Raw genomic sequence first — 25,451 nt, 5'->3', positions numbered from 1 at the left:
GGGATAGGCTTTTTTCTTTTCTTTTTTTTTGGACAGAGACAGAGAGAGAGATGGGGCAGACAGACAGGAAGGGAGAGAAATGAGAAGCATCAATTCTTCATTGCGGCACCTTAGTTGTTCATTGATTGCTTTCTCATATGTGCCTTGACGCAGGAGCTACAGCAGAACGAGTGACCCCTTGCTCAAGCTGGTGACCTTGGGCTCAAGCTAGCAACCTTGGGCTGAAGCCAGCGACCTTGGGCCCAAGCCAGTGACCTTGGACTTCAAGCCAGCAACCCCATGCTCAAGCTGGTGAGCCCATGCTGAAGCTGGATGAGCCCATGCTCAAACTGGCAACCTTGAGATTTTGAACCTTGGGTCCTCTGCATCCCAGACCAATGCTCTATGCACTATGCCACCACCTGTTCAGGCTTTAATGACTAGCTTCATGTCTGTTTTCAGCGAGACGTTTTGACAATTATCTAGATCAGTGGTAGTCAACCTGGTCCCTACCGCTCACTAGGGGGCGTTCCAGCTTTCAAGGTGGGCGGCAGCGGAGCAACCAAAGTATAAATAAAAAGATAGATTTAACTATAGTAAGTTGTTTTATAAAGATTTATTCTGCCAAACTTAGTGAAAATTCGACATAAAGTACTTGGTAAGTAATTATTATTATATGCTTTAACTTGCTGTCACTCTGCTTTATAAATTTTATAAAGTAAAGTTACTTCTCTACTTTATAAAGCACCATTACTATGGAACCGGTGGGCGGTTAGAAAATTTTACTACTAACAGAGACACAGAAGTGGGCGGTAGGTATAAAAAGGTTGAGTACTCCTGATCTAGATAGACCTCCGATTTTGGTTTTTGTCCTCAATGTTGGAGAAAATGGTGCTTGATAGCAGACTCTATCTGACATGTCCCGTTCCAGGACCAGCCAGCCCCTAGTTCTCCCATCGTGTTGGTTACGACTGGGGCACTAACCACAGTGGTCACTCCTTGGACAGAGTTTTTCAAGAGCAGGTCAGCCATTTACAAACCCAAGGGGTGCCCCAGCTCCGATTGATACCATAACCACATTTTGGGGGGCTGTAATTCTACCGGTGAGCACAGGTGAATGCTTCTTTATAGCGGCGATGTGACCATACTGAATGGCTTACGGACTTTGGCTTTGAAGTCCCTGCTTTTCCTTGGGAAGATAGTTCATCCAGAAACACCTTTTCTTAACCCTTGACTTTAAGTTTATTAAAGATTTCTGAAGTCTCTCAGACTGCACTTAAGTTACATCTGTCTTGAGGAATGTCAAGATTTCTTAATTAGTTGCTAACGCCGTTCATGATCTGAAGCCTAAGTCTGCTGCTTCAGAAGTGACAATTATGTAGGGACTTTTTTCCTTTTGCTCCTCTAATTGTCTCAAAGCATCCGTGACTCAAAGGGGCTTTCTGATGCAACCTTTGGCTCAGAACACGTGTCCATCCTTCAAAGGGGCTTCTCTGGCATTTTAACCTCCTCCGATCTTTCTGCCACTTCCATAGTTAGGAAGGGCGATACTGAGCCCCGTAGAAACCACAGGCTTTCAAAACTATTTTATGACATATTCTTCAGGTTCAACTTTCTCTCTGCAGCGGCTCCTTGAAATCACGGCGCACTCTCTCTGGGAAAAGTGACAGAAAGAAGTCACCGTGCGTTCCTTTATCCCACACATATTTCCTGAGCATCTACTATGTGCTGGGCTCAGTGCTGGGCACAGGGGATTCAGCAGTGGGCAAGACAGGGAAGTCTCTGCTTTCTGGGGCTGGCATTCTGGCGGGGTAAGAGACAGTCAATCGGTAGGAGGTCAAGGCCGTAGGCGACGTCAGCAGAACAAAGAGATATGCTGGTGAATCCCAGAAGGGCTTCTCAGAAGGGTCATCACAGAGGACTTCTGGAGGAGGTGGAATTACAGTGAGCCTCAAGTGAAGAGAAAGGGACAGCCAAGGTCAGGAGGAGGACCATGCCGGAGGGAGGGGCCCAAGAGAGGACACTGCTTGGCACATGCAAGCCACGGGAAGGGGGCCGACTTCTGCAGCAGCACGGGCTTGGGAGAGAGTGGCATTGGGCACCCGGGTGACTGGCAGGCAGGACCCTGCTCGGCTCACCTGCAGCCAAGGGCGAGGCAATCGGACTCTATTGCAGGAGCCGCAGAAAGTCGCTCGACGGCTGGCAGCGGGTGATGGCAGCTGTCCTTTGCAGGGCAGGAGAAGCACTGGGCCTGCCGAGTGGAGCCTGGGCTGGGGGCCGGGCGAGAGGGGCCACAGGGGTCTGGTCAGGAAGCTGCTGCATCAGCAGGTAGAAGATGTCTGGCTCTGCGCTGGATGGAATTGAAGGGACATTTTGCCCAACTGAGAATTGGAGCCCCCTCTTGTTGTCCCTGAGGGTCCCTCAGGGTCCCCCAGGGTGTGCTGAGGCTGCTCCTCTACCCCTGTCCATCATGGTGGCATCATAGCGGCCCCCTCACTTAAGCTCTGAGGTCCCTTCAGAGTGGCTCTGAGTTCCAGGAGCAGTGTTGGCTCTGGGAGCCCCAGTGGAGGAGATCCAGCCTCCCCAAGACCCGCAAGGGCCTTTCCTTTCCTTCAAAGAGACTATTTTTATTTCCCCTCCTGCTTGGGGACCTCCGGCAACACCTGCTCAACGAGCTGACAGCTCTTCAGGATGGGTCCTCTTCCCCTAGACAGAGGCATTGAGCTTTTATGGAGCAAAAACCCCTGAGGTCAAGACTTCTAAAAGGCTCAACCCTTTGCTTGGAAATGGGGTGGATGAAGAGAAAAACATGGAGAAAGCAGTGAACCTCTGAAACATCTCCGGCCTCACGTTTGCCCCGTTTTGCCCAGGGCCCATCTCAGCACCGTAAATGCCTTATTCCAACCCTGCCCAGGGCACTCCTCCCATTTGGACTGCGCTGACCTGCTCTGCCCTACCCTGCCCTGGGCAGGAGGCAGCCCCCTGTCACTGGCGGCGGGCACTCAGAGCCTCCCACAGAAGCCAGAGAGTGTTGACTTGGCTGGCACGGAGGCTGGCCTGGGTGTGAGAAGAGGCCTAGTGAGAGGAGAAGGCCCAGGAGGGTTGATGGACGGTCAGTCAGCAGCTGAAGTAGAGCTGTCATTAAGGAGAGGTGGGCAGCGGTTGGTGGTGGGTGTAGTTAGTAACGACATGGACACAAACACTGGTCAGGGAGAGGGCCTTTCTAGAACGTGCTGTGTTCTGTTTGCTTTGTGGGAGAGGACTCTGCTGCCTTTTCAGAAAATGGGGCTAAAAAAGATGCGTTGTTAGTGTCTGCAAGAGGCAGAGGAAAACCCTAGAAGGTGAGGTCCTGAACTCGTCCCCAGAGGCGCAGGTGGGCCTGGCTGTGACCGCTGTGGCCGCTGTGGCCGCTGTGGGGCCAAGGCCTCGGGGAGAAGCCTGCTGGGTGGGCGGGCCCTGGACACCCACCCTTGAAGTGAGAGCCAGTGAAAGAGACTTTTGATTTTTTTTTTTTTCACCTGGTTTATATTTCATCTCACCTGCAAAGATCATCAAGATGAGGTTTTCCTCTGTGCCTTTTAGGGTTAAAAAAAAAGAAATTCCTAGAGCTCATGAAAGGTGTATGCCTCCCGAGTCTAGACAGACAGATTTTCCTACGTAAGCCTTGCAAGGACTGCAGATCCTCCTGCAGTTTCTGTGACTTTACCCCTTGACTTTCCCCCAGGCCCGCTTGCTACATCAGAAAAATGTCCCCAATAAATTCCTGGAAATGGAAGCCCTAAGTGTAACGGTCATGTTGTTCATCTCTGCCCAAGCAACCCCTTTTGGGGGGAGTACCCCTCCCTTGGTTTTTGGTCCAGCTGGTCTGTCAGTCACAGAACTCTCATCTCCCTCCAAAACGATGGGCGGGCTTATGACCCAGGGAAGACATGGTGATTGGTTAGCAGTAGACACAAGACCCAATCTTGGCCAATCATAAGACCACTTCCTCTGGACACAGCGATTGGTCTAGGATGAACACATGACCCAACCCGGGGCAAAAAGCTTTCTTTAAAAAGAGACGTGCTTTCTACTGGGGCTGTTAAGTGGGGCCATCTTACCTGGCCACAGGTGGGAGCCTGTCTTGGGCAGGGTGGAGCCATGGCCCGGGGAAGGAGAACAGAGATGCAAAGACAGAGAGAGCTGGAGTCTCCGTGTGTGCCCTGGGATGAAGCTGAACTTGGAGTCAGCACCACTTCTGGGCTTTATAGCTGGGTGAAATTCCCTTTGGGTATTTAACCCAGTTCGAGTTGGGTCTCTTGACCCTCCCAACCCAGAGTTCTGAATGCATTTAGCAAATGCCTTTTGTAAAACAAACAAACAAACAAACAAACAAAAAGACATTTTGGATCTCCAAATGAGGTTGTTGAGATCTACGGTGAGAACGAATCTCGTATCTGTGAAATTGTGAAGAGGAAAAAGATTTGTGCTATTCTTGCTGTCACACCTACAAAAGCAGAAGTTACAAAGGAAAGGGCGTTAGATTTGTGGGCGGAGGACATGAACAGAAAATGTGTTCCAAGCAATGGCAACGTGTGAGGCCAAAAGTCGATGAGCTTGGGCTCCCCGGAAAAAGAGTGACAGCAAGCCGTTTACTGCAAATGAAGGGTGGTTATATAGACTCAGGAATAAGGTTAGACTGGAAATATAAAAATTACTGGAGAGAGAGAGAGAGAGAGCAAAGAGAGAGAGAGCATTCATGTTCATATTATATTACAGTTTACTGTTATAACTGTTCTATTTTATTAGTTATTATTGTTGTTTTTTTTAATTTTTATTTTTTTACAGAGACAGAGAGAGTCAGAGAGGGATAGACAGGGACAGACAGACAGGAACAGAGAGATGAGAAGCATCAATCATTAGTTTTTCATTGAACTTTGCGACACCTTTGTTGTTTATTGATTGCTTTCTCATATGTGCCTTGACCGCGGGCCTTCAGCAGACTGAGTAACCCTTTGCTGGAGCCAGCGACCTTGGGTTCAAGCTGGTGGGCTTTTTGCTCAAACCAGATGAGCCGGCGCTCAAGCTGGCGACCTCAGGGTCTTGAACCTGGGTCCTCTGCATCCCAGTTAGACGCTCTATCCACTGCGCCACCGCCTGGTCAGGCTTAGTTATTATTGTTAATCTCTTCCTGTGCCTAATTTATATTTAATCATTTTAAAAAATTTATTGATTGATTTTAGAGAGAGAGGAAGGAAGAGAGAGAGAAAAACATTGACCTGTTCCTGTGTGTGCCCTGACAGGGATCTAACCAGCAACCCTTGTGTACTGGGACAATGTTCCAACCAACCAAGCCCTCCAGCCAAGTTATTAATTAAATTATATTATAGGTAGGTATGCATAGGAAAAAACTATATGTGCATACATACAATTAAATTATAGTGTTTTCCACGAATCAATAGAATTTATTTTTATGTAGCTGGCTTAAAAGTCATCAGCGTTTATCTTTAACTAACTGTGTTTTTGATTGGTACTTATTTGACAATTTAGATATTAAACCTACTATCATTATTCTAAAATGATTTAGTTCCTCAAGAGATCACTGATTCTCTGGAAACAAGTGATTATTAAACTTGTATTTTTAATCTTTTAAAAATTGATTTGAGAAAGAGAGAGAGAGTCATTGATCTGTTGTTCCACTTATTTATGCATTCATTGGTTGTCTCTTATATGTGCCCTGACCGGGGATCAAACCCACAGCCTTGGTGTATAGGGATGACACTCTAACCACCTGAGCTCCCTGACTAGAGTTAAACATATTTTTTTAAGAAAACCAGTAGCCTTTTTGGTTCACTGTAAAGTGAAAAATAAAATATGGAGCTATTTCAACATGCCTGTTGACTGATTTTTTTTTTTTTTTGCATTTTTTTTTGCATTTTCCGAAGCTGGAAACGGAGGCAGTCAGACAGACTGCCGCATGCGCCCAACCAGGATCCACCCGGCATGCCCACCAGGGGGTGATGCTCTGCCCCTCTGGGGCGTCGCTCTGTTGCATCCAGAGCCATCCTAGCGCCTGAGGCAGAGGCCACAGAGCCATCCTCAGTGCCCGGGCCATCTTTGCTCCAATGGAGCCTTGGCTGCGGGAGGGAAAGAGAGAGACAGAGAGGAAGGAGAGGGGGATGGGTGGAGAAGCAGATGGGCGCTTCTCCTGTGTGCCCTGGCCAGGAATCAAACCTGGGACTCCTGCACGCCAGGCCGACGCTCTACCACTGAGCCAACTGGCCAGGGCCTGATTTTTTTTTTCACGGGTGAAAGTATCAAGAACTGGGAGAAACAATGGTACTTCTAACAATTTTAGCAGAAAGAACAGGAAAGCACCGTCTACATGTAGCCCAGCAGAAGGATGGAGAGAGAAATCAGTGGAGGAGAAAGGCGTTCTCCTCCTGGCCGTGGCCCTGCCGGGTACAGAGGAAGCCTCGGCAGGCAGCCCTCAGACTGGATGGGCACACGGGCCCAGGAACGAAGGAAAGTTCCATTCAAATGGCCCTTTTCATTGTGGACTTCTAACAAAGGACTGCTCGGAGCCCGGGTTAATGAGCGGTGATGTGACCGAAGACAGGCAGCCACCTTGGAGACGAAACAAACCCAGGTTCTTGCCAGAATATTCCAGCTCGAGAATGGGCTACCACTGCACCCATTTCCAGGGAGAAACATGTGGCCGTCTAATGTTTTCCTGTCGGCACTAAATGTTTTGGCCCTTGAGTGTTTGGATAACATTTCATCCTAAGCTGCCTTGTGTTTGTCTAGGGTTCCTGTCTGTATATTTTCTCTCCTCACCTGGTTGGAGGAGTAAGTAGGATGGGGCCAGGTAGCCACAGCCCCGGTTTTAAAACCAAACAGACCCGTGTCTGAATCCTGGCTGAGAAGAACTGAACACATTCTTATGATCTATGTGTTTGAAGCTTTACCTTCAACATCTTTTCAAGGCCTCAGTTTTCTCATCTAGAAATGCTCAGTAACTTATTGGTGGATGGCTGGATGAATGAAGGGATATATACAGTGTGTCCGTAAAGTCATGGTGCACTTTTGACCGGTCACAGGTAAGCAACAAAAGACGACAGAAATGTGAAATCTGCACCAAATAAAAGGAAAACCCTCCCAGTTTCTGTAGGATGATGTGGCAGCATGTGTGCATGCACAGATGATGACGTAACACCGTGTATACAGCGGAGCAGCCCATGGCCATGCCAGTCGAGATGTGGACGGTACAGAGGAAAGTTCAGTGTGTTCTGTGGCTCGCTAAACTCGAATCCGTGACCAAAGTGCAACGTGAATATTGGCACGTTTATAACGAAGCACCACCACATAGGAATAACATTACTCGGTGGGATAAGCAGTTGAAGGAAACCGGCAGTTTGGTGGAGAAACCCCATTCTGGTAGGCCATCAGTCAGTGACGAGTCTGTAGAGGCTATACGGCAGGGGTCCCCAAACTACGGCCCGCGGGCCACATGTGGCCCTGAGGCCATTTATCCGGCCCCTGCCGCCCTTCTGGAAGGGGCAGCTCTTTCATTGGTGGTCAGTGAGAGGAGCACTGTATGTTGCAGCACTGCAAAGCGCGGCATTGCTCATGTACAGTACTACTTCTGGTGATGCAGGACGCACGCGTCACGGCTCCGGAAGCGCGTCATATCACTTGTTACAGCTAGCAGTGACAAATATGGAACTAGACATTGACCATCTCATTAGCCAAAAGCAGGACCATAGTTCCCATTGAAATACTGGTCAGTTTGTTGACTTAAATTTACTTGTTCTTTATTTTAAATATTGTATTTGTTCCCGTTTTGTTTTTTTACTTTAAAATAAGATATGTGCAGTGTGCATAGAAATTTGTTCATAGTTTTTTTTTTTTTTATAGTCTGGCCCTCCAATGGTCTGAGGGACAGTGAACTGGCCCCCTGTGTAAAAAGTTTGGGGACCCCTGCTATACGGGATAGCTACCTAAGGAGCCCTAAAAAATCTGTGCGTGAGCCCACATCGAACTGCACTGAATAGGTATGAAACTGGGAGAGTTTTCCTTTATTTGGTGCAGAGTTCACATTTCTGTCATCTTTTGTTGCTTTCCTGTGACCGGTCAAAAGTGCACCATGACTTTACAGACACACTGTATAAGCACACCTTCTCTCCTTATCAGCATTAAGTCATCTATTGCTTGCTCCATCAGCCAAAGGCTCTGAGTGCTTTTGTATCAGTTTCTTGGCCTTCGTTGTGAAGCTGCTGACTTAATTGTCTTGACACTTTTTCTAGGTATTAGCCATCTCTATGTATTTATTTCTCAAAAGGCAGTTAATCACACAACTGTATTTTGTATATGTAATGTGTTATTACCATGCAAGGTGGCTTTTCTACTTTGTTACTTTAAAAGGAATAATACTTCTTTTTTGGATTTCTCAAAAAAAAATTCTCTCTCATGTACTGAACTGTCTAAGCTTTTAAAACTTTTGCTATAAATGTTCCTGAAATACTATCTTCATGTATGAGAATTAGATACATCAGAGGGATTTACTTCGACACCCTCGGAAGCCCGGGGTGGTCTTTCAGTCCATTAGTGATGGGGGTGCTGACTAAAGTGGAGGAGAAGTGCTTCCTGGGTGGCTCTGAGGTGAGTGGGAGAGGGGAGGGGAGGAAGGCTAGGTTTCAAAGCGCAGTTAAGACTGTAACCTGTGTGGCAAATATTAGGCATTCATCATCATCACCTTTAGCACCGTCATCATCACCATCACAGTGTCTTACCGAGCTTCTGACATTATTAAATATATAACTTACACCGACTCAAGGTACAAACAGGAAAAGTCTTAGAAAGAAACATAATTCCATATATTTATTAGTTCTATTATAATAGATTTAATGAAAGTCATATTTTCATCTAAATGACTTTTTTTTTTTTTTTTTCCTTCTCCAGAACAAAGATATGGTCATTTTGTCTGGACTATAGTTTAATTTTTTTTTTTAATTTTTAAATTGAGAGTTCTTGGGAATAATTTTCTCTACAAAACAATAATTCTCTTATTCCAATTCCTGGAATTGATTGCCAAGTTATTTCTTAGTAATATTACATGAAGAGGAAGGTTTGGTTTCTTCAGATACCATTTTCTTTGTGCCGCCTGTTACCCACTTGTGAGCTAGGACACGGAATTATTTTCTTGATAAACAAGCATCCTTTTGTTGAAAATGCTAACACTGGCATGTAAATTTCAGTGCCATACTCACGTTTCTTTTTTCTTTCTTTTTTTGTATTTTTTCGAAGTGAGAAGCAGGGAGTCAGACTCCCGCATGCGCCCAACCGGGATCCACCCAGCATGCCCACCAGGGGGCGATGCTCTGCCCATCTGGGGCGTTGCTTTACTCCAATGGAGCCTTGGCTGTGGGAGGGGAAGAGAGAGAGAGAGAAAGGAGAGGGGGAAGGGTGGAGAATGAGATGGACACTTCTCCTGTTTGCCCTGACTGGGAATCAAACCCGGGACTTCCACATGCTGGGTCTACGCTCTACCACTGAGCCAACCGGCCAGGACCACTGGACAGACCTTTGTGAGGACCCAGAGTGGTTCCCAAGGCAGGGCTTTAATCATTACCATATTTCTGTTCGGAACATTCCTTCCTTGCGACCAGGTCTAAGGAGGGATGGGCACGTTCTTTCCTGCTCAAGTTACCACAGAGCCCATGGCATCAGGCTGACCCCATCACGTCCTAGCTGGATGACCAAGCTTCCCCTTGGGGCAGCCTCCATGACCTCAGATGTGAAATGGGAATAATATCACCTCCCACGTGGAAGAACATCAATTTTGTCACCAAAGAGGACTGATGGACTTTGTGCAACACAACACCTATTAATCAGCATTCCTACTGTGTGGACATGATTGACTTTTTAAATTTTATTTTATGTATCAATTCACCAGAAAAAAAAACAAAAAAAAAACTTGATGTTTTAGAACCAGCAACCAAAACTAACTTCCCGGGATGACGTAAGTAGCTGGTTGGTTGCTGGCGATTTCATGCAACAGTGGGTTCAAATGCAAACAATACCATACTCCTTGCTTGGCTAAAACACCCACTGAGCCCCCAATGTATTATTATTTCTATTATTTTTCTACAAGACTGGCAGGTGGGGGAGAACAAAAGGAAGGAGAGGGAGAAGGAGAGTGGGCTACGAGCTGACATCACTGAGTGCCACTTTGGCACAGTTAGGGTTGCGTGACACCCCTACCCACCCACCCACAAACAACCCAGGCCACCTCTCTGAGTGGGAATATCCCCCTAAACCTGTTTGCTAAGCCCCCACCACGCTTTCCTTCTGAAAAGGTACAAAAGATGTAGATTTCTTATCCATACAAGGCTTTCCGAATGTCTAGTCCTCTCTGATGTTGACCCAACATGGCAGAGCGGGAGCCACATGGAAAGATAAATAGAGCCCACATCTCCTATTGAAATGCCCAGTGTGGCCAGAAGGCCGGCTGGGGTCCCACTGTTAGTGGAGGATGAGCGTGTCACTGTCACCGTGGATTCCAAAGAGTTGGGCTTGTGCCGGAGTCTGCCTCTACAGCAAAAATGATTTCCACTTGTTCACTGCGTAACAGGCTCTCTTGGTTATATGAAGCGGAGGTATACCTTCCCGGCACAATGTATACCACTAATAAAAATAGATAACGTATTTATAAAACCTACAGCAGATTGTCATGGCGATAAATAATTGTATCATGGTGCTGTCATAGCAACGAAGTCTGTGTAACAGAGACAAATCAAGCCTATATAAGATTTTTCTAAATTTAGGTGTTTGAGAAGAGTTATAATATAGTCATGGAGAGGTACATTAAAATTTTTTCAGATCTTCATTGGGAAAAATAGTTTTAGTCATTTTAAAAAATCTGAATTGCTTGTTATGAAAGTTCTCCATTTTCTTCAAATTATAAATCTCAATTTCATTTTCTCATATATATTATATTATATTATATATGTTCTTAAGGGCTTTAATGAGCAGAAGACTAGAGCTCTCTCTCTCTCTTTCTCTCTCTTTCTCTCTGTCACTCTCACTCTCTCTCCTTCAAACATAATTTACAAGGCTTAACATCATAATTCTTGTACCTTCCCTCCTGGCAGCTAATGACACAAATATTAATGGGATAACAAGTTACATTAGCTAAACCACGCCATACCAAATTAATAGCTAGTTTCCATACTCTCTGCATCATTTTCCCCCCGAAAGCATTTATTACTGCATGACATCTGCTGTGTCATTAGGGCCTCCAGACTACCAGCGCTAACTGGGATTACTCTCTGACACAGTCAACTCTCCCTCCCGACTTCAGCTCAGTTCTACTGAAATGATGAAGCAGTGACATCGCCCCGAAAGGGGAGAATGTTTTCACAGATATGTAATTATTGCTCCATTAGAGGGGAATCTCCACATCCAAAATAATTGCATGAGGAAATGTTGCAGTTGAAAAAATAAGACCTGTGTCATATGTTTCCTTTTCTTTCTCTTGGTTTTAATGAAATAAAAATGTCTCTCTTTCTGTCTCTTTTTTTCTTTCCAGTAAAGATATCTTCCTTTCTACACCTCATCAGTAAGGGGCTGTTGCACAGTAGAAATGGGGTTCAATTCTGAGCTCAGCTACCCATACTCTGTGTGACCTTTCAACACCATCATGCAGTATTATTTAATTTTTTAAACTATTTTAATTTAGAAGAAATAAAAATTAGATCACAATTTATTTATTTATTTTTTACAGAGACAGAGAGAGTCAGAGAGAAGCATAGATAGGGACAGACAGACAGGAATGGAGAGAGATGAGAAGCATCAATCATTAGTTTTTCATTGAGACACCTTAGTTGTTCATTGATTGCTTTCTCATATGTGCCTTGACCGGGGGCCTATAGCAGACTGAGTGACCCCTTGCTCAAGCCAGCAACCTTGGGTCCAAGCTGGTGAGCTTTGCTCAAACCAGATGAGCCTGTGCTCAAGCTGGTGACCTCAGGGTCTTGAATCTGGGTCCTCCGCATCCCAGTCTGACACTCTATTCACTGCGCCACCTCCTGGTCAGGCAGATCACAATTTTTTTTTTTTTTTTTTTTTGTATTTTTCTGAAGCTGGAAACGGGGAGAGACAGTCAGACAGACTGCCGCATGTGCCCGACCGGGATCCACCTGGCACGCCCACCAGGGGCGAAGCTCTGCCCACCAGGAGGCGATGCTCTGCCCCTCCAGGGCGTCGCTTTGCCGCGACCAGAGCCACTCTAGTGCCTGGGGCAGAGGCCAAGGAGCCATCCCCAGCGCCCGGGCCATCTTTGCTCCAATGGAGCCTCGCTGCGGGAGGGGAAGAGAAAGACAGAGAGGAAGGAGGGTGGGGGTGGAGAAGCAAATGGGCGCTTCTCCTATGTGCCCTGGCCAGGAATCGAACCCGGGTCCCCCGCACGCCAAGCTGACGCTCTACCGCTGAGCCAACCGGCCAGAGCTGGATCACAATTTTTTATTGATAGATTTTTAGAGAGAAAAGGGAGAGAGAGAGAGGAACATTAATTTGTTGTTCCACTTGTTTATGCATTAGTTGACTCTTGTATGTGCCCTGATTGGAGATCGAACCCACAACCTTGGTGTATCAGGACGATGCTCTAACCAGCTGAGCTACCCGGCCAGGGCTTAGATCACAATTTTTAAAAGATAAAATAATAAAATAAGGTAGTACATGCAAATACTACATCTAATACATAATCAGTGCTCAGAAATATGTTAGCTGCTATGTTTAATTCAAACCAAAGGTTGAATTATATATTCAACTTCTATAGTGAACTAAAATATCCTTATACATTGATAATGTAGGGAAAAAACCAAAGACATGCATCATCATTAATCTGTTCTAAAATCAGTGCCTCTAATAATACTAAGTTTTTTCTTTACTTTGTCCCCTTATAATAATTTTCAGGACGCATTTTCCCACGATGAACTTGATTCCAAGGTGACTGCGGAAGAGTGAGCAGACTCTGACCTTAGCAGGGGAGAAGGGAAGATGTCCCATGTTTTTCTAATTCTGACAGCCACCCATTTTATCATGTTTCCCTGGAGCTAGTGGGGACCCCTGGAAGAGAGGACACAAATCTTATGCCTCTGATGCCTCAGTTCTACCCCCAAAACCACCAGGCTGACAATAAGTGTCTGTGGAAGACACCTGTAAGTGAGAGAGATGGCATGTGTCAGAGAGATGACAACTTGGTTTGCGCACAAAAGCAGAAGTGAACATACTCGGATGGGTCAAGTGTGCCACGGCCCCAGGAAGGAAGGTCCTGCCAGTGTGAAGATACTTCCGCACGAGCTCAGCCTTGGCCATCTATGCCCAGGAACCCCTGGAGGGGTTCTTTTATAGGCGGGCACAGCCTTGGCTCAGCGTGCCCACAGAGAGAGCACTTGCTCTGGGGTGTGGCAGCTTCTTCTCTTTTTACTTCTTAGAGGGTTCCTTTCTGCCTTTACTCTCTGAGTAAAGGTCTTGCTTTCCTTATTTCCTTTTGTTGCATTCTTAAGAGGACTTCAGTGTCTCCAAAGGACAGCCCCCTTTTCTATGTTACAAGCACGTCATGCCTCTTGAAGTTACACACCTACAGGAAGTTATCACCCGTGGGAAAATCCTTCAGCACGCCATCAAGATGCACGGACCATCATTTTTCTCCTTGCAAAATCTAATTTCATAAATTTATAACCCCGTGTATTTAGGATATAAATTTCGATATCTACTTCTTAAAGAAGGAAGGGGAAAAATAAAATTAATAGACGATATTTCTAAGTGATGGTTCTCTGATGAATGGTTTTTATTTTTCTTGTTTACATCATATCCCATTCTGACAACTCATCTTTTAATCTGAAACGTGGACGTGCTGTAGGGAAATCGAAATTCTTATTGTGGCCGTATTGCCCTGGCTCAAATTCAAATTCAGTCAAAATGATGGGCTTGGGCCAGATGGGATCTGTGACCCCTTCAGCTTTTAGACGCTATGGGTTCAGTTTCTTTTTTTTTTTTTTTCTTTTTTCTTTTTTCTTTTTTTCTGAAGCTGGAAACAGGGAGAGACAGTCAGACAGACTCCCGCATGCGCCCGACCGGGATCCACCCGACACGCCCACCAGGGGGCGATGCTCTGCCCATCCTGGGCATCGCCATGTTGTGACCAGAGCCACTCTAGCGCCTGAGGCAGAGGCCACAGAGCCATCCCCAGCGCCCGGGCCATCTTTGCTTTAATGGAGCCTTGGCTGCGGGAGGGGAAGAGAGAGACAGAGAGGAAGGTGCGGCGGAGGGGTGGAGAAGCAAATGGGCGCTTCTCCTGTGTGCCCTGGCCGGGAATCGAACCCGGGTCCTCCACACGCTAGGCCGACGCTCCACCGCTGAGTCAACCGGCCAGGGCCTTGGGTTCAGTTTCTACAAGTATGCCAACTAAGAAGGGGTGGCAGGGATAAAGTCACCCAATTTGTGACCTTATTTTTAAGCATTTTCTAATTGTTTTCCCATCAGCAATGTTCTTTGATGACTGTACTACGACCTCACCCGTTTTACAGAAGGGAAGACTGAGTCACCCCGTTTAGCCTTCAGAACCGATTCTCCTACTGCGTGTCTCTAGGAAATCCTAGAGATTTCTCTTAGAGTTGACGTTGATTTCTAAGTGGCATGTGATTTTTGTGTGTAGGGTAGAGCTGGCAGCAAATTTATTTTTCTAACTATGTTTTGCTTAGGCTGACATAAAAACCGGCTTGCATTTTCTGAGCATCCACCAGCTGGGAAGTGGAGAATATTTTGGGGGGGGGGGGGACGGAGAAGCTGCTTTGAGATTCAAACTTGGCCATGTTTTAAAACAAACAAATAAATGGAGGAAAACATTTGCAGCACATGAGCAGTGTAGCAAGAGTTAATATCGTTATTATATAATGAGCAAATCGCTAACAGCAACGCTGAACCCCAGCAGATAAAATGGGCAACACCTTCTATTTCTATATTTTCGATCACTAAGAAAAAAAAATGTTGTCGGTGGGAAATACAGACACGTTTGTCTAAACATTGTAGTTTTGCTCAACCCTCTAATAATCAAATTCAGTTTAAGCCAAGCTGGAATGAAGCACTTTCCAAAACAAGCACTTAAAAATATGAAAGCGGTATATTTAATGGTGAAGATTGTTTATTTTGAAAAGTCAGTATCTGTCAATATGAATTAAGGGCTAGCAACATATTCTGCAGTTTTAAGGCAATGATGACGTATTTTGAAAATACAAGAGGCCATTATTCATAGTACTATGAGAAAATACTCCTGAGAAAATGTATACTGGGGAAAAAACAAAAACAAAATTGCGTGTATCCTCTGATTTTAACAACCTAAAAATAAATCTGGGAAACCCGTGGAAGTAGAGATGCCTGGGTAACAGATATTGTAAGCTCCCCCCCCCCATTTTTATTTATTTGTATTGTTTATCTTTTTAATTTTTAAAATTATTTATTGACTTTGGAGAGAGAGGGAGGGAGAGAGAGAGAGAAGACATTGATTTGTTTTTCTACTTATTTATGCATTCATTGTGTGTGCCCTGAGCGGGGATTGAACCTGCAACCTTGGCTTATCAGGATGCTGCTATCACCAACTGAGCTACCCAGCCAGGGCTTTTAAAATTTGTTTTTAAATGTTTTCTTTTTCCCAAATAGTAATTGTGGGAAACATTTTTTGTCTATTAATTTTTATTATTGCCATCTCTTTGTCTTCTCCATGTTTAACGTAAAAAACGTCGCCAGGGACCACTGAGTGCGGGTCTGGCACACGACAGATGTGATAAAAAAGCAAACCAGACTCTCCCCTTAGGTTTAAAAAGGTAGACCTGCCGCTGTATCAAACAGTAGGAACCTGCAAGCATTGTATAGGGAGCGATGCCTTTTTTATGTGTTCTTTTCATGGGAACAACAGAACCCTAGAAATGTCTTTACTTAATTACGATGGAAAGATTTCAATAGAGGGTGATTCCAAGGATGAGCTATTCAAAGGAAATTCACTTTTTACAAGGACCTATGTGATCAAGTCCTGTCTGAGTTCAGTTCTAGAAAAAGAGTTTTACAAGAGTGGATTAATTTATAAGCTCTCTTCTTTAAAAAACAAACAAACGAACTCGGTAGCCCCTTAGCCAGAACAAGAGCTCTCCTGCTGTTGCTGCCCCACTGTTGCTTGGGGATATATGGCCAAACTCATCGCCTAACTACCATCAGCTCTGCCTTCTCTTTCCTCCAGGTCATCTTGTGTCCTGTGGTCCTACTGCTTTGGTGTTTTCAACTTGAAGTTTCCCCAGAAGTAGGTAGGTACAGAAATGGAAAATAAATGAACAAAGAAAAGGATTTAATTATAAAAACAGAATATACTAATTATTTCTCTTTTTTTTACATAAAGATGCAAATGATCTAAATGAGTAGAAAATTACAAAATCAGTGTCCCTCTACCCAGTCTCGTTCCCCAGCGGTCACCTAGTTTGGAGTATATCTTTTTATATCTACAAATAGACAAACTTCTTCTTCCCCCCCATAAAACCAAAGACATCGAAACTTTGTTTGTAACACAGAATTTCAACTACTCTTGGAATTCAAAACATTTTTTTAAAGTTTCTTTTTTTAAAAAAAAACAGAGTAAGACCCAGGTAGTATAATTGCTCATGGTTCCATGCACCTGGGACAGAAAAAGTTCAGGTGTATTTTCCAGAAGAGGAATTATGTTCTGTGTGGCAGATGAATGTATATGTCACATGGAGATGAAGACATTAGGCCCCCGGCTGGGTGGCACAGTAGATAAAGTGTCATCTCAGTGCCCTGAGGTCGCAGGTTCAAACCCCAGTCACGGCACGTATGAGAAGCAACCAATGAGCGCACAACTAAATGGAACAACTAAGTGGAACAATATGTTGATGCTTCTCTCTGTCTCTCAAATCAATGGAAAAACTAGGAAGGAAGAGAGGAAGGAAAGATGGAAGAAAGGAAAAAAGGAAGGAAGGAATTACCCATAGTCAAATATTTAATAAAACTCTTCTCGAAGAAATCTGAGCTGCTTAGATTTGCAAATTCCAATGATACCCTTTGGGAAGCCCTCACTTGTGTTTGATCGTTGGCGTGTGTGTTGTGTTCTGACATTGCCTTCTCCTCGGAAAGGCTGCCTCCCGTCCTGATGGTTCCGACATATGATGAGGATGAGGGCTGTCCACCCACAGGCTGCTTTGGGTACGTTTTCCCTGACCACTTTGTTCCCTAAGGAAGCTCTGATTGACTCTTTGCAAACAGTAGACACAACCTCTAAAACCTCAACCCCCTGAACTTTCTGCTTAAGAAAAAAAGAAATCAACCCTTTTTAAATAAACAAAGTGACAAAATTCTTAGTGATTTTAATTGTCAAAAATATACAAACAACTAGACAGCTAGGAAGTGTGTCAGGTTTCACATTATGAAAATTTTTGGACTCATGTTTGAAATCTTCAAGAAAAAAATTTCAATTAATCTCCTATACATAATGAAGAATGTTACCAAAGGGTTGTATAAGTATTATTATATGAAACAATCTGAATTTTTAAAAAAATTCGTTCCAGAAATATTAAGGGGAATTTAAAATCAGAATTATTTTAGATATAGTACTGATAGGCAAAGAATATGCTTGTAATTTACCCCCAAAATGGATAACTATGTTATTTCAAATTAATAAAAATAGAAAGACTTGAGGTGGGATTTATATTATTTAAATGACTATTGATGATTTAAAATTATTTTAACAAAACCATAGGGAGTTATCCCTGTTAAAACAAGAAATGACTTAATAGTTAATTTCTGCCATGTGCAAGCAAGCTGAAAACATCTACCTCACTTACAAAAGAGGTGTTTCATTTATTTAAAAAGCTACAGTCTTAGGATAGTTATTAAACCTAACCATTTAAAATTCTGTTGGAATGCTAGCTGGGCAAATGATACAGGATAACCGAGGAGTGGGGTTAGGCTGGTCTACTGACCAACAGAAACATGCATCCAAAATGAAGAATATTTGTAAAATATGTGAAAAGGCAAAAAAAAAATGTTGAAGTACTCGTGTGAATACACACTTCTCATGTGGCACGAAGACAACCTCTTTTTCTCATATTTGATACTTGTTTAGAATAGATTACAATCAGGTACAAAACCACCTGCCATGACTCGGAAAAACTTCCTTCAAACTGTAAAATCTGAGAGCATGCACATACACACCCCGTTAAAAGCAACGTATTCTTTTCCATGCCAAGTTTTAAACTTTTGTGTGAGGAGAATTTCAAAAATACATTTGATTTCCAAAATTCAGCATATTTTCCTCTTTTTAAATTGATTATAAAGAGAAAGAGAGGAAGGGAGAGGAAAGCACTGAATTAAATCTGGTGTTTGGAACTGGAACCAGCGCGAAGCAGAGTTTGTAAACAAGGTTTTTTTGTAGAAATATATGTCAACACACAGGTTTGCAGCATACATGTGCTAGATGAAGAGATTTATGGAAATATACACCATATAATTCCTTAAAACAATAATTTCTTGGAAAAAAAGGAAAATAATGTGTTTCAGGGTAAATTGTAGAAGATTTTAAAAAAAATTTTCCCCATTCATTTGAAGGATAGAAGGGTCTTGAACTCACTGCCTGATGCTTGGAATGTAAAATGATGCAGACATCTTGCAGAAACAGTTTGGTAGTTTCTCAAACTTTCAAATGCAGAATTAACGTATGACCCAGCAATTCCACTCTTAAGTGTCTACCCAAGAGAAATGAAAGTCTATGTCCACACAAAAGGTGTGCATAAATGTTCAGAGCGGCATCATTCACGAGAGCCAGAATGTGGGTGGGGACCCAAGAGTTTATCAACTCATGAATGGGTAAATAAAACGTGAATATTACTCATCCACGAAAAAGAAGGTCATAGCGTATATTACAACATGGATATACCTTTAAAACATTGTGTTAAGTGAAAGAAGCCATTCACAAAAGAACACGTGGCGTGTGGTTCCGTTTATTTAAAATGTCTAGAACAAGCAAATCTTTAAAGACAGACAGCGGATTAGTGCTTGGCTAGGGCCAGGGCTGAGGGGAGAGGGAGGGACTGCTAGTGGGCACTAAAAATGTTCTAAAATTTGATTATGGTGACTGATTGCACGATTTTGTGAATATACCAACATCATTGAATTGTCTACTTTAGTGGGTAAATTTTTCAGTGTGCGAGTTATATTTCAATAGATTTAAAATAGGAAATTAATATTATTTTAACACTTAGTAAGGCTGTGCTACACATCTTTGTCATTTTGCTCATAACGCACCGCAGAGTATACCTGTTAGACAGTTTCTACCCCCAATGATAAAAAAAAAAAATTGTTTTGACGCTCACTTTTCAAAGACATGACAATGATTAGGAGTTAAACTTTTCCACTTTCTCAATGTAAATACTAGCAAATGCCATCGTACAAAGAGCCGCTTCCATTTTCTTTGGATAATAACAAAGAATCTACTTTTCAAGGTCTTTCCTGCTGAAGAATGCTAAGCATTTTTCTTGAAAAAAAGCAATCCTTTTGAAAATTAACAAACTATAGAAATAATCCCTGAAAGTATAGTCTTTCTTTTGAAAATTAAAAGCACCACATAAGTGTTTTATTTTCCCCAAAGCTTTCAAATAAACTGCACCCTGACAGTAATTTAACTTTCCCAGGCATCAGCTAAATAGCTTCGATGGGGGTTTACATGTTCTGAGCGCCTCCCCCCCCCCCCGCCCCCGGGCATTGCATACAGGTGGTGCCTCCTAAGTGTTTTCTAAGAGAGCCCATGCCGATGGTAAATGCCATCTGCCACACAGGAGAGCGGAACTTCCGGTTACTCTATTTCTGCCGGATATACAGAGGAGATATTGAATGATTTTCACGCATTTGCTCTAAGTGTGAAAGAGGCCACCGGTCGTCCTGGTCTACCTCTGGATTCCGAGTCCATATAGCACATCTGGAATATTGTCTCGCTTTCTTCCTTGACCTCATGGGGTCCACCCAAGTGGGAGGTCCCCTCCCGGCCCCCACCATTTGGAGAACGTACAAACTGCCTCCTGGCACCTGGGTTTCTAGTTTCCCCGACGAATCACCTGCTCATTATTGACCGTGCATGTTTATAGATTCACAAGTTCAATGGCTGAGGTGTACAGTAATTTTTCTAGGGGTGATCAGCTGTCCCTCAAATTTCCTTACAGTTTCATTTTTTGGACTCATATGCCCCTTAATTTTTATGTATCGTGGAAAAAAATTAGCCATGACCACAGACAAGGGAGACTGGCAACGCATGCCTTGCTCGGTGCCTCGTGGCAGAACAAGAGGAAGACACTGTTTTCCACGCATCAGTTTATAAATAAAACCACTTACGACCATTTCCCCCAGATCTAAAGGCCACGCCTGCTCCATTCATCCCTTTACTCACTGCTTATCAGATCTGGCTCCCGTCCATTGGGTGCCAAGCCCTGTTGGGACCCGGGAGAAGCACACAGCTCAAGGGACAAACATCCCGGCCCTCCTTGAGGTTTTATTCTAGCAAACTGTAGATGGAGGAAATAAAATTCAGGGGGAGAATAAAACCCAAAACGTCACCCTTCATTTTCAACTGCTAATGGTTTAGACGTATTATTCTTAGGGCTTTTAGAAAATGTTTTCATTTTGAAATCTTATCAAAAAGGTGATCTATCTCCCATTCTCCCTACTTCTCCATATATTTGGATATTTTAGTAATAAAAACATTTTAAATGAAGTAATACAGGCACGGGGCCTCGTGTTTCCAGAAACCATCAGTGATTCTGCGCATGCGCACGCCTATATCCGTGCCTGGTGGGATTCCCACGTGTGGACCCGGAGAAGCTGGGCCCCAACCACTGCTGATGACTTGGTGTGAGGGGACAGGGGGAGCACTTCCCCCCGGCTGGGGCTGCCTCCGCTCCATGAGAAAGTGACCGGTGCCCATGACCTGGCCCACGGCTGAGAAGACCAGATGAGTACCCCCCACACCCTGCCACCGCTGTGCTGTCTGGATGCTGTGCTCCGGTTTTCTCCCTGGTGGTAAGTGCCTGACACCCTCTGCCTGGTGGCGTGGGACAATCTTTCAGAGTCTTATTTGCACTATGTTTGTCTGGTGGAGCAGAGGTCCTTCCCTGGGTGGCATGTTAAGATCACCTGGGGAGATAAAATATATTGATGCCTTGCTGTCCCACCTGGACCCATTCAATCAACCTTGCTGAGGAAGGGGCCCAGGCACCCGCGGGTGGTTATAGAGGCCCCCAGGTGGTGCCAACAGGTGGGCCCGCGACACTCGGGAGCCCCTGGGTCCTGGGCAGAGATTTGTGGAATGAGTCAGTGTAGACAGGGATGGCAGTTCGGTTGTGGAATGTGGGCTGTTTCCGCAGTTCCAGTTCAGGGAACATGGTAGTCACAAGGTTTGTGTTTTGGGTCATGGGAGGTTGCAGTGCTTGTAGTTGGTGGTGGGTACTGGGGAGGGGGCAGCTGGGTTACATCGGGGTGTTCAGTTCACTGTACACTGACGGTTTACCCCAAGTGTTGTACTCTGATAAAACCATTACAAATCACACACACACACACAGACACTCATATACACACACTGCTACAAAGTTAACAGTAGTTACCTCTTATATGGTTGGAGAGTTTGAGCATGTTTTTTCCTTTGTACTTTCCTGCATTGCTCAAATATTTTACTGTGAGTACATATCATTTTACAAAAATAATGCATTTTTTAAGGAAGCAAGTCAGTGAAGGAGAAACAGCACAGGAGGAGAGAGGAAGAGGAGAGAGACATGTGACCATTTACTGGGCTAGCTGGTGTCTTGTATTGATTATAAAGCAAACGAGAATTACTTGGTTTCTTTTCATTTTGAGCCCTGGTCCGTCCTCTGCCCATAGAATTGCATGTTTTCTCCACCTCCCTGCCTTCTGAGGCTGCCGCCATGGGGACAGCCAGAGGGCTGCACTGCCCGGCAGCCTGACTGATGGATGTGAGGAGGCCTGGCTTTGTAAAATGACAGGGGGACCCACACGGGGAAGAGCCGAGTGGGCCACGCCACTGAACTCACTGCATGGATGTGTTTGATTGCTTCTCACTGCATACCCGTCTCTAGTCAGGGGCCCAGCCCAGGCCCTGGCAGTGGCCTTCAGTCCTCATCTCCAGAGTCCCTCCCACATCCTGGGACCCTGGCCTCATCTCCCAGACTTCCTGGACCGGTGGCTGCCGGGACCTGTCCTAAACGTGGTGGGAGGCGGGAAGTTTGGCCTCCACTCAGCAGGAGCACAGGTGTGCTTACATGCGACATCTGTCCAGACGTTGATCCTGGCCATTGGATAGGACCATGGACGTCGAGGCACACACGCTCTGCTCTTTGCCGTTGGAGGGAGGTCTCCACTGGGTGTATGCCTGAACTTCCCGAAACTCATCTGGCCAGACTCGGAAACCCAAAGTTCAGTTTCCCTCTTGTACCCATGCTGAAAACGTCTCCTGCTGGACAGAGCGGGACAGATCAGGGGCGATCGACCCCTCAGTGTAATCCAACTCTATAAAAACAACAACCAGAAAGTACGTATCAACCACCCATTGTACAGAAAGTCATTTTGTTTGACTATTATCGGCGATCTTTTGTTATTCACTGGTTGATGGAGAGTGAAAGAAAGAGTGGTAGTTTTGTTATTATCCACCAGCATATTGTATAAACATAGAAAATATGGTTTTTTTTTTTAAGTACAACATCGACCATTGCCCTGTAAACAATGACCAGACCCCCCTTTCCGGGAGAATTATCCACAGCTGTGTCAACAGAGGGTGCACGCTCCCTGCCCACCAGTGGTATTGCCCAAGGGACATCAAAAAACAGATGCAAAAACCCCTACTGTCCACTCCGAGAGAGGCTGTTTCTCCGGCCTCCTTCAGAGTTATGGCCCCATCAGGTGGCAGTGGTCGCAGGACCCGTTTTACCAAGCACGCCCTGGGGAGGTCATACCAGGTGAGCAGAGCGGACAGCCTGTGGGACAAGACCCCATCTCCCCGCCCAGCAGACCGCCAGCTGAGAACGTGAATTCTGTGCAAAACCTGCTTTGTTTTTATTCAGGAGCTTGGTTCCCACAGCCGAGTTTCTTAACCCCGCTAAGATTGCATGTCTCTTTCCTTCTTTGTGACTGCAGTGGGTATTGCATCAAATGAAGGGCGGATCTGCGTGTAAGAGAGGGTTGTGTGACCTTGAGCAGGCTTGGGTCTCCAGCCTTTATCTGTGAAGTGGGGATATACGTGGGAGTAGTTGATTTCTCTCGGGGTCAATGGGAAGGTTCCGTGAGCTGAGACGAAGGTGCTTTGCAGCTTGTAATGGAGGTGTGAGATTAGCTAGCTGGGCACTAAATGCAGTCACAAGAGTCCTGAGTAGCAGCAGGCTGTGGGAGACTTGACTCAGATGAAAAGGAGGAGGCATTGTGACTGGGGCCGAGACTGGGGGAGGTGGCCACAAGCCAAGGGATGCAGTCACCAGAAGCTGGAAGAGGTGAGGGACACATTCTCTCTTAGAATGCAACTCTATGGATGTCTTGATTGTGACCCAGAGGTACTGGTTTTAGACTGTTAACCTCCAACACTACAAGAAAATACATTTCTGTCGTTTTAATCCACCAAGTTTGGGGGAGTTTGTTACTGTGGCCCAAGGGAACTAACACAAGGTGTTCATTTAAGACAAAATCCCAAGTTTTCTGAAGGTTTGCAGGTCTGTCTGACTTGTTCCCTGTTTAATGCCTAGCCTAGGAATAATACTGAACCTTGGCACGTGATCAGTATATATTTGTGGAATAAAATGTTGGGCATTCATGCATTTCTAAGGGGAGGACAATCATTTGTGCTTCCAAAATGTATTTACCAAAAGGACTCTTTTTTAAAAACAACAACAACAAATCATCGTTCAGTACAAGGGCTGTCCAATTTGGGGAAGACTGATTTCTTTTTTGCTGAATCTTTGGAAAGATACAGAGGGGGGTGTTTCAGTGGTACATTGTACATTCTTGGCTCCCCGACTAGTTAGTGTTTCACCTGTGGGACACCAGGCGCTTGACCAAGTGTCCTGTGTTCAGTGGGGGGATGGGAAAGGCTCGCGGCGGCCGCTGCTCAGATCAGAGGACAAAAATTTATGCTCGTTAAAGGCTCTGATTACACACCCGTATTAACAAAAACGTGATGCTCTGAAATGTTTAAACGCTCTCTCTAGATCAGGGGTCCCCAAACTACGACCCGCGGGCCGCATGCGGCCCCCTTAGGCCATTTATCCGACCCCCGCCGCACTTCTGGAAGGGGCACCTCTTTCATTCGTGGTCGGTGAGAGGAGCATAGTTCCCATTGAAATACTGGTCAGTTTGTTGATTTAAATTTACTTGTTCTTTATTTTAAATATTGTATTTGTTCCCGTTTTATTTTTTTACTTTAAAATAAGATATGTGCAGTGTGCATAGGGATTTGTTCATAGTTTTTTTATAGTCCGGCCCTCCAACGGTCTGAGGGACAGTGAACTGGCCCCCTGTGTAAAAAGTTTGGGGACCCCTGCTCTAGATTCTCCATTCCAAAGGAGAGGCAGCCAGAAATGTCACGCCCTCTCAGCGTTAGAGCAATGACCGTATTTGTTGCAGGGATACACGGAGTGGTAACAGGATTGAGCAGCGGCACCCATCTTCCGTTTCCCGTGCAGGCTAACGCGGTGTTGTTGTGTGTGATGTGCAAATGATTGATTCCACTTCTCCCAAAGGGGGCCAGCTGGATTTCTGTGGGTGAGCCCGGGGGAAGCCTTGACTCTCCTTGTCTTCCCCAGCGTGCGTGCCTTAGGCGTGTGAACGGAAACACGCACAGAGATAGTCCTCAGATGTGTGGGTGCGTGGGGTGGAGGGGCGCCCGTGGGTGCAGCTCGTTCAAAGCGCCAAGTACTGTGAAGCGGTGGGAACTGCTGAGCCGTTTGTACGTGTTACTCTGAACTTACAGGAGGCACTGCTGGGAAGAAGGTTAAGTAACACAGGGGAAAACAGGGGAAAGGTGTGGGCCCTCGTCAGGTGCCGGTGGTCGGGTTGAAACCATCCGCAGTCTCTGCTTACGAAAGAGGTTCTTGTTGTTCAGAGTGCTTGCTTTTCCCTCCAGAAAACGTAACTGGATTGACAACTCAGAAGCTCTCTAAGGTAGGGAGTTATACACCCAGGTGGACAGAGGTCGTTGGGAAGCGGAATTTTGTTTAAATGATTAGTAATGAAAGGTCAAACTCCAGAAATTAAAAAACAAAAAAACCCTGAAAGAACTTTTTAACTGAGGTTATAGGATTCACAGAAGGAAATACATTCTCGTGTTTCTCTCCCTTTCCAAAGAGTTAAGAGCATTTAGGATGTTTTGTAATCAAGGTCATACTTGT

This window comes from Saccopteryx leptura, chromosome 13 (genome assembly GCF_036850995.1).
Source record: "Saccopteryx leptura isolate mSacLep1 chromosome 13, mSacLep1_pri_phased_curated, whole genome shotgun sequence".
Taxonomy (NCBI): domain Eukaryota; kingdom Metazoa; phylum Chordata; class Mammalia; order Chiroptera; family Emballonuridae; genus Saccopteryx; species Saccopteryx leptura.
The sequence above is the reverse complement of the archived record's forward strand: the minus strand, read 5'-3'. Positions refer to the sequence as shown.